Source organism: Micropterus salmoides, unplaced genomic scaffold, assembly GCF_014851395.1.
Source record: "Micropterus salmoides isolate LMB-PRFRI ecotype aquatic unplaced genomic scaffold, ASM1485139v1 Ms_hic_scaffold_12, whole genome shotgun sequence".
In the NCBI taxonomy this organism is placed as follows: Eukaryota; Metazoa; Chordata; class Actinopteri; order Centrarchiformes; family Centrarchidae; genus Micropterus; species Micropterus salmoides.
Genome location: NW_024040263.1, coordinates 7374747 through 7384897, shown reverse-complemented (window position 1 = coordinate 7384897; position 10151 = coordinate 7374747). Strand labels below are relative to the sequence as shown.

Here is a 10151-nt window from a genome sequence, read left to right as displayed (position 1 = left end):
GCTGAGGGCAGGCGAGCATCAGATAATGAATGACATAAATACCAAGCTTTTCAAAATTTGGTTCAACTCTGCCCATGGTAACATTACTGTTGGAAAGTCAGCTGCCTGTGAGGAAACTATCGGCAGAGATTGCTATGGCAGTACTGTACTCCGCTTGGTGCACCTGCCCTGGGGATGGCTGTAGTAGAGAACACAGCAGTAAGAAACGCAGCACATAGGCTTGGACAGTCATACAGTACAGCCTCTATGGTTTGAAATATTCAAGCCAGCGCTCTTGCCTGTCTATTAATATTTACTTCAACAAGCGCTACACACAGTCTGCTCATGGTGCTCTGGGGATGCATGTGACTTACTGTTGTTGGCACATTTATATTCAAGCCGAAACAAAAGGTAGAGTATGTGAATAATGAGGAGTAGAAGAGAGTCAGAACTTAAAAGATTAAAGGGACATTACACCACTTTATGTGTATTTGAAGAACAGCATGTTACTGCATTCAGCAAAGGCATTTTGTAGGACAGAGACAGAATGGATTAAAAAATTCTTTGAATTCTGACTTTGGTAGAGAATTCAGTTTTGAGCTGTACTCAACCATTGTGAAAAATGGAGGCCATGGGTTACCTGGCAGCATTCTTAGACTGCCTTTCTCACTCCCATTATGCTGACACGGGTGACAGATGCCAGCTCTCCTGCCAAAGGCCGCATCAGTCCTTGCTCCATGCATCCGCCCCAACCACCCCTCCCCCCCCACCTGCCAACCACCCATTACTGCTGCTGAAAATGCAGCATACATGAATCACGCTGCAGCTGTCACAACTCCCTAGCCCCAACCTAATTAAACAATTAGGGCATTTGGTTAACAGTGAATCATCTTCGAAGCACAAATGTGGGCTACAAGGAGTCAGTCATATGGCAGTGCAGAAAGTGAAAGGAAATGGGTTCAGATAATGAGTCTGGGTTGGGGGGAAAGAGGTCAAACAAAAAGTCTGATAATGTGACACTGATGTGTCTGCAGACAACAAACCTAATGACTAAGACATCAAATACAATTTAATCATTGTCACATCTGAAGTAAATCTTGAACTATTTGCATAACATTCCAACCACTGACACATTGTCAAAAATGACTTATGCAATGAGGGACAGCAGATTTCTGCTCAGATTTAGTAGGGCGGCTAGATTTCCATTTCCATGTTTTTAAGTTGTTTGTAATAAACACTTTATAACAAGAAAACACTCGTTAACCACTACAGGTGCTAGTCATAATTATATCATCAAAAAGTTGATTTATTTCAGTGATTCCACTCAAAAAGTGAAACTTGTATATTATATTCATTCATTACAAACAGACTGATATATTTCAAATGTTTATTTCATTCAATTGTGATGATTAAAACTGACAACTAATGAAAATCCCAAATTCAGTATCTCCGAAAATTAGAATACAATACAAAAAAAGGATTTTTAGAAATGTTGGCCAACTGAAAAGTATGAACATGAAAAGTATGAGCATGTACAGCACTCAATACTTAGTTGGGGCTCCTTTTTCCCTGAATTACTGCAGCAATGTGGCGTGGCATGGAGTCGATCAGTCTGTGGCACTGCTCAGGTGTTATGAGAGCCCAGGTTGCTCTGATAGTGGCCTTCAGCTCTTCTGTATTGTTGGGTCTGGCGTATTGCGTCTTCCTCTTCACAATACCCCATAGATTTTCTATAGGGTTAAGGTCAGGCGAGTTTGCTGGCCAATTAAGAACAGGGATACCATGGTCCTTAAACCAGGTACTGGTAGCTTTGGCACTGTGTGCAGGTGCCAAGTCCTGTTGGAAAATGAAATCTGCATCTCCATAAAGTTGGTCAGCAGCAGGAAGCATGAAGTGCTCTAAAACTTCCTGGTAGACGGCTGCGTTGACCTTGAACCTCAGAAAACACAGTGGACCAACACCAGCAGATGACATGGCACCCCAAACCATCACTGACTGTGGAAACTTTACACTGGACTTCAAGCAACGTGGATTCTGTGCCTCTCCTCTCTTCCTCCAGACTCTGGGACCTTGATTTCCAAAGGAAATGCAAAATTTACTTTCATCAGAGAACATAACTTTGGACCACTCAGCAGCAATCCAGTCCTTTTTGTCTTTAGTCCAGGCGAGACACTTCTGACGCTGTGTCTTGTTCAAGAGTGGCTTGACACAAGGAATGCGACAGCTGAAACCCATGTTTTGCAGACGTCTGTGTGTGGTGGTTCTTGAAGCACTGACTCCAGCTGCAGTCCACTCTTTGTGAATCTCCCCCACATTTTTGAATGGGTTTTGTTTCACAATCCTCTCCGGGGTGCGGTTATCCCTGTTGCTTGTACACTTTTTTTCTACCACATCTTTTCCTTCCCTTCGCCTCTCTATTAATGTGCTTGGACACAGAGCTCTGTGAACAGCCAGCCTCTTTAGCAATGACCTTTTGTGTCTTGCCCTCCTTGTGCAAGTTGTCAATGGACAGCTGTCAAGTCAGCAGTCTTCCCCATGATTGTGTAGCCTACAGAACTAGACTGAGAGACCATTTAAAGGCCTTTGCAGGTGTTTTGAGTTAAATAGCTGATTAGCGTGTGGCACCAGGTGTCTTCAATATTGAACCTTTTCACAATATTCTGATTTTCTGAGATACTGATTTTGGGGTTTTCATTAGTTGTCAGTTATAATCATCAAAATTAAAAGGAATGAACACTTGAAATATATCAGTCTTTGTGGAATCAATGTATACATTATACAAGTTTCACTTTCTGAATGGAATTACTGAAATAAATACTATACTAAATAAATGAGAGAGCTATACCAAAGTAGCCAAATTGTGGCCTGGTGATATCAGAGGAAAGGTCATGAGGTCAACAAAATCATAAAGTTTCTTCGTGGGAACTCAAAGGTAAACAGCAGAACTTGTGTGTTTATAACTGAGGGGTCAGGACATATATTTATTTGAAAATTGAATGTATGGCCTGGCGGTAAGGTTGCCAAAATCAATGTTTCTTTTGTTGGGAGATTGAATGTAAATGGCAAATTTTGGACCAATGAAGTTGGAAGTTGTAGAAACATCTTTGTCACAGACAAACCACGTATGGACGGAGGTGATCTCATAGCCTCTGCTCCCTGTCAGAAGTGATGAATAAATCCAATAATGCAGACGTGCCATTTGACATAGAAAAACTGTATACAATTATTTGGTTTGACGTAAGTTCAAGACAGTTACAAGGGTTTTAACCAGACTGTTGTACTGACTACACGGACTCGAACTCAGTGACCCATGTTTCCCTGTGTGTAGGTCACTAGAGGTAGAGAGTGGGAGAGAATGAGAATGACGATGGAGGCAGAGCGGCAAACAGTGATGGTGTGGGAGGGGGAAAGACAGAGAAAGACACTCAGAGACAGAGAGAGATTTTTACTGCAAACAGGCCTGGGGGATTTAATCACAGTAAAACACTGAACTCTTATTGGGGGTATCAAAACATTTTATGAGAGCAGCTGTGCCAAACTGTAGCACCACAACAGTGTCCCAGTCCAAGATAAATCAGCAGTAGTCCTCCAGATCACCTTATGTGCCTCATTTAAACCCCGACTACTGTGCAACTGGCAAGAAATATTTATTAGACATCACATGTAAAGAATAATTTACAGTTTAGGGCCTCATGGGTAAATACTTAAAGGGTCACTTCTCCCAAATTACAAAGTAATATATTTCCTCGCTTTACTCAACTCAATTTCATTCATCAACCCCAAATATGTTTCAAAGGTGTTAACAATCTAAATAGCATATAACACCCTCTGTCCGTATACCCTCTAATGTGGTAAAGAAAAAATCCCTTTAATTGGGAAAATAAAGAGGCATACAGAAACATAAGCTGCTCATATAGAATAGACTGAAATTACATTAATAGTGAAATTAAAATATGAAAAAAATCAGGATGACAAATGTATCTGAAGAAAATGGATCCAGGACGATGTCGAGGAATTTCCAGGTGATGCCAAACATGGCTTCACTACAGAGACCTGGAACAAGTACAGACAAACACACAAGAGGTAAAACTCCACACAATATTCACACAGACAAGAGAAGAGACAAGAAAATCACAGATGCAAAGTGAGAGAGAAACAAGGGTTGAGGGTAAATTTCCTGGCGGACCAAGAACGAAGACTCCAAATGTCTGGAATGAGGCACTGACAGCCACGAGAGAGAGAGAGAGAAGTCCGAGAAGCATCTTGCTTTGAAAATTTTTAATTAAAACCTCCAACAGCAACATGTCTTTCCAGAAACAATGTTATTACTGATCATCCACGGAGCTCACTGTGAACAATTTTCATTGGACTTTCTACCAAAGAAATAGGCCCTGTGAAAACTATTCACGATGTCTTCTGGAGATTATCTTTTGTGACACTTTCTGGAAAGTGATGTTGCTGTTGAATTTATTGCTGCATGTCATTTTTTAATGCTGTGAGCACCACAAATGTAATTATATTCTCCTCCACGGTATAGTGGAGCTAAAACATGGGCTTGTAAAACCAACAATATCATGGCTAAATACCACTTGAGTAAAGTGAGAAAATATGTTGTTTGGGTGAACTGACCCTTTCAATTGTAGTGTTACAAATGCTTGTGCCATTTGTGCAATGTTAAATTGGGTGGCATTACTTTCTAAAACTGTGGCCTCCCTTTAAAATTCTGTGATCATGACAAAACACATTTGTAATGGATAAATTAATATTTCCAACACTAATCAGAAGCTTCCAAACATGCAAGGATCCAGGGCCAGACTCAGATGGATAGATATGAAATGAGCAACAGATGGCTAGAATTGATGAGGAGAGGAAAACGACACTATCGAGTAGAGCCGGAGAGGCCATCATAATAAACCATTCATTTCACTAGTCAGAGGAGAGCACTCCTCGAAAACAAGAGCCAATATTTGTTCACAGAGAGATTTATCACAGATTACATACTTTCACACACACATACTCGCATGTACACTGCACAGACATTTAGGACCTCTCTTGATTGCATTAGTTTTCTAAAAAGATAAAAGCAACTTGAACATTTGAGAGTTCTGGTTCATGGCTTTAAGTGCTCTTTATTTTGACTTTCATTTAAACTAAAATTTAAAGAGGCAGTGTCATCACCCTTCAAGCAGCAGGTTCAGGGTTCAAATCCCAGTCAGGACAAGCCTCCTGAAAGGGTCAAGCCTACCTCAAAAAAAAAAAAAAAAGTGTCAAAACATAACTGCATAATGTGAAAGGTGACGGACCAAAGAATTAACAGCCCATTCTGCAGTTTCTTTCAGTTTTATGAATTGCAGTACATTGTTTTGGTTTCACAGCCTGCAAATTTACTGTTCTGGTTCAGTCTCAGCGCTCTGAACAGCATCGCTTCCAGCCACAGTAGGCAGCTATTTCAGCAAAAAATCTCTGATAAACCAACTGCATGTTACTTGTCCACCACCAAACGGCTGACAGACCCAGTTAGCAACTAGCTGATAAACACAGTGGAGCATTTAGCAGCTAAAGGGCAACATATTTCTCTTGGTGGAGTTTGTGAAGATCAAAATGGAAACTAGAGGACATGGATTCTGGACTTAAATTTGCCAGGTCACAAGAAATAGGACTTAAACTAAACTTACTCCATGCCTGCTGGATGTAGAAATAGCCAACGGTTTGCTAACGTAGTTCTTATATTAAGGTGATATGAGTAGCCTATTATAGAGGTAAGATTTCGCCAAATGTCCTCACATTGGCAGATTTCCTGCAGTAGGTCTTTTTCACAGCAGATAATTTGACTTATCAAAGCAGGGGAAAAAACAGGTGTTAACAGTTGCATTAACGATGACTGCTCAATTCAAGGGTGCCAGTGAGCCATCATGCACAATACCAGAATTTAGCCATTTCTTTTATTACATAAACTTCTTCTGAAAAAAGGGACTACATCCTTTGATTATTGAAATGTAACTTTAAAGGCCCAAGAACACACATACCGGATTTCTACTGTATATGGTCCACTCATCGTCATACTCACTCATGTTTCAAGTGTAGCGAGTGATTCACTGAGCAAAGCTTGGTTCTCTGGAAGCTCACAGCTGAGACCATGAGGAGATCCGTTACCTAGCAACCACTGTGATTGTCTCATGCTCCAGGTGTAACTTCCATGAAGAAGATAGCCCCATGTGAACCAAGTGGGTGCTACGCTATTTGAAACCCTGTTATTCTTGTATTTCAAGAAAACAGTGAGGTACAAAAGGACGCTGAACACACATTGTGTTTGTGTACTTAAGGCACAAAAGAAAAAAGCAGCTGGTGAGCTTCAGACTTTAAGAGAGAATATCTTGAGCTGGTATCACATTGACTCATCAATCAAGCTTCACTCTGTCTCTCCCTCCACATGTTCTGTGATCAATGTTACAATTAATCAAACACCACCACACAGCACTCTAATTAATCTTATTTCTTACTGTAAGTTTCAAGCCAGACATCTGGCAAAGCAACAGTCAATCATCTGCAGGTAGATTGACTTTGTAGAAAAACGGGGGCAACAATTCTACCAGCGTGTAATGATCAATATTTTATCTCAAAACACAGCTTAAAGTTTTTGTTAAACATCAGTACAATTGTACACACGTCAAAACACAACCAACGTATAAAAAAGAAATCAAGAAAATGTAACTTGTTCATTTAAACAGGAAAACGGACCCCAAGGAATCAATTTAATAAGCTCTCCTTCTCTCCCTCTGTACTCGTGTTACATTCAAAAGTATAAAAAAAATAAAAAATTATAAATATATCTCTTAGTTTATGAATGGCCGGCCACTAAACCTGTTTGCTCGGGGGATCTGTAGTAAGTGCCACATTTTGCAAACGCGGCATCTAAAGTAGTTGAGGCCCCTGAAATTTTGGTATTTCTCTGTAACCTTAAATACCCATGACTAAATGTGCAACAATCAAAGTTAAAGTGTCAGCCCTGCTGGCTGAACGTAGGAGACAGAGGTTTTGGACCCAAATGTAGACAAAGAGGTGGTACTGGTGAGTATTGTGTTTATTGCTCAACAACAGTGAAACTTACAGTGCAGGTGAAAACAAAGTCAAAAAATCTAAACGAGAGAGTATTCCAGAAGAAATGGGGAGACATGAAACTAGACAAAACATACAAACAATGAACAGGCAACCACTCAAAGACAGACAACCACTTAAATACACAGATGGGGGAGAAACTAATTACACACAGGTGACACTACTCAGACAATCAGAAACAAACAAAGGAAGTAAAACATGACAAGTGACACTAGGGCAGACTAACTACAAAGTAAAACAGGAAGTAAAGGTAACTGAAACACACAAGGGACAATGTTACAAAATGAAACACAGACAATATAAGTGACTTGCTGACCAAACCTACAGAAGCAAAGAACACAGAGACCGTGAAACAAGACTTGAGACACTAATGAACTCATAACAGGGAAACCTTACGAATAAGTAACACATACACATACGACAGAGAAGAGCAAACACAAGGGCAGGGAATGAACACAGAATCAAATACAAAAGACACCCAAACAACCCAAACCCATGACATAAAGTTTGGAAAAGGCATCCATGGGCAATTTTTATTGGAGTTTAACAGTCAAAAACTCAGCTTGTCTGTTTAGGTTTGATTAGATTTGATTGACAGCAATATAGCTAACGGCCCCTCATTCAAATGCTGCAACACCTTTTTCCAGGTTTTCCAACCCACTTCAAACCAGTGAGAAGGGCACAGAAAAAACAAATACAGAGATCTCTTGTGTGAAATAACCAAAACTGTAGAAAATTGTGTATCCATGTAGGACCCCATTACCCATAGTGAGAAGCTGATGAAGAAATCAGGGCCTTTAATATTGTTTCATCCCATGCCCTAGTTCTTTTTTGTTGTTGTTGTTTTTTATGTAAATGCTCTGTAATTGTAAAGCGCCTTTCTAGTCTTTTTGACCACTCAAGCTTTTACACTACATCTGCATTCACCATTTACACACATTCATACATTGGCGGAATAGCCACCAGAGGCAATTCGGGGTTCAGTATCTTGCCCAAGGATACTTTGACGTGCAGCCTGGAGGAGCCAGGGATTGAACCGCCGACCTTCCGATTAACGGGCAACCTCCTGAGCCACAGCCTCCTGAGCCACAGCCGCCCAAAGCATGCTTTGAATGTAATTACAAGAAAGAAAATCTATATAATACTGCCAGTGACAGCAGACCTGATTGTGGCTGACTGCCTTGCATGCAGTGGTGTGACTACTCAAAGTGACAGTTCTATTCACTATTCACATCAGGATTGTTGTGATATATACTGGCTATACATGATGTGTTGAAATTGCTGCAGATAACAGACTATATATAAACTATGTATAAGTATATTTAGACTCTGCAGAACATAGAATACTCATGTTTAGTAACCTGTCTCCCTATGACATCTAGCATTTTATTATCCCCATAATTATCCCCATTGCATCTAAATCTCTCTAACATTGTATATGTTTCTTAAATTGTGACCACTGCCATCTGTCTCATCCCAACAACAGTTATCCCATCCTCAGTTATACTTTGATACAATAAGTACAATAGTGTTTGATTCCCTGGAGGATTCTGCTTGAAATGGTTCCAGGTATACTTTGGTCAAGAGTCTGTTCAACATTTCAGTGAATTTGGTTCTAGACAGAACAACTATAGGCTCCCAGGAGAGAAAGGAAAGGGAGAGAGAGAGAGAGAGAGAGAGAGAGAGAGAAATTTGAAGTGTTACTAACTGAGGTTGAGGGCCAAGACCTGAGAAACAGTGCCATCTATTGATTCTTTTTTGTGTCTGCTGTAATGCTGCAGCGATGTGCGCTTGTGGGGTTTAACAGAGGCATTTCTTTCCCCCATTATAAAATCCATTTTTTGTCAGGGTGAGTGTAGTGTGTATTATTTTAATGGAATTTTTTAGTATTATTCATAGTTTATTTTATATTATTATGTCTGTGTTTTACCATTTGTTCTGCTATGATGCATTGTAAACCACATACAACTTTCCAACCTGTTGGAAATTTAAGTTGCATTGTCTTTTATGCAGGTAATATGGGTCTACTCTATGTATTACATAATAGCATGTGAAATAATAAACTAAATATCAGTGGATCAGGGGGACAACTATATTATAGTGTCTAGTAAATCATTTATTTATATACTGCTTATAAATGCTAAATAGTGTTAAAGTGTTACATATTTTATTTGTTTATTTTTTATGTGCGTCTGTCACTATTTGTTCCTATGTAAATTACATGTTTTGTGTAAATTTTATGTCATAATGAGCTAAAGGCATTTCTACCCTGGTGGACAATAAAGAAGTAACCAAGTCTGCAACACACTTGGCTTTTTAAATGATTCCAGTAATCTGACTGACCACAGTTGACCCCAAATCAGATCTGGGTTTCTAAAATACTATTGGATTTTTTAAATTTATTCCATTTATTAAAGGATTATTTGAGATGGTCAGCTACTCACTTTAAAAACTGAGAGCCACAGAAAATGTGTCATCAAAACTCACTCGCATAAACAGTGACTGGACCTTGTAAATTGTCACTGTGACCATTCATTCATTCATTCATCAACAACTACTACTATCCACTGTATCCTAAGTTTTACAGGGAGCCTTTCAGTCCAACAGCTGTATGTTCATCATGCTCATATGGAAGCATGAACTTACAGACTGGCTCTGACATCACAGTGGTCTGTAGGAGTTTGTGACAAGATTAGATGAGAAAAGACTTATTCACCAGCACCGTGGTTGATATTCACAGTGAAAGACAACCGTCAATGCCCAACTGCTCACAATGCTAATTTCTGACACATCTCTGTGAATTTTATGCCAGATCTGTGGTGACATGCAGTGACCGGTGCAACCATGCATCATAGTTCACTTCGGGTAATTGTTGAATAGAAGGTGGTAATAGCACAGTTAATACTTGCAATAGAGTCATCAGCATGTAAAGACTCACTCCTATCCATACAGATAGTTAAATATACTGTTCATAGTTTATATTGCAGGTTTGTGAATCCTTTCTGTAACATATAGTCGCCATTGTATGAAAACCATGTGTCTTAATCTTAGCAATG

The 10151-nt window shown here is 39.6% G+C and overlaps 1 long non-coding RNA gene across 1 annotated transcript; it reads right to left on the bottom strand.

The window, feature by feature from the left end:
• Positions 1-3476: 3476 nt before the first annotated feature.
• Positions 3477-7185, bottom strand: LOC119898847. Its single transcript, XR_005443647.1, has 2 exons — positions 5655-7185; positions 3477-4032 (listed from the first exon to the last, which is right to left on the bottom strand). It is a non-coding gene; the product is annotated as an uncharacterized LOC119898847 (long non-coding RNA).
• Between the last annotated feature and the right edge of the window lie 2966 nt (positions 7186-10151).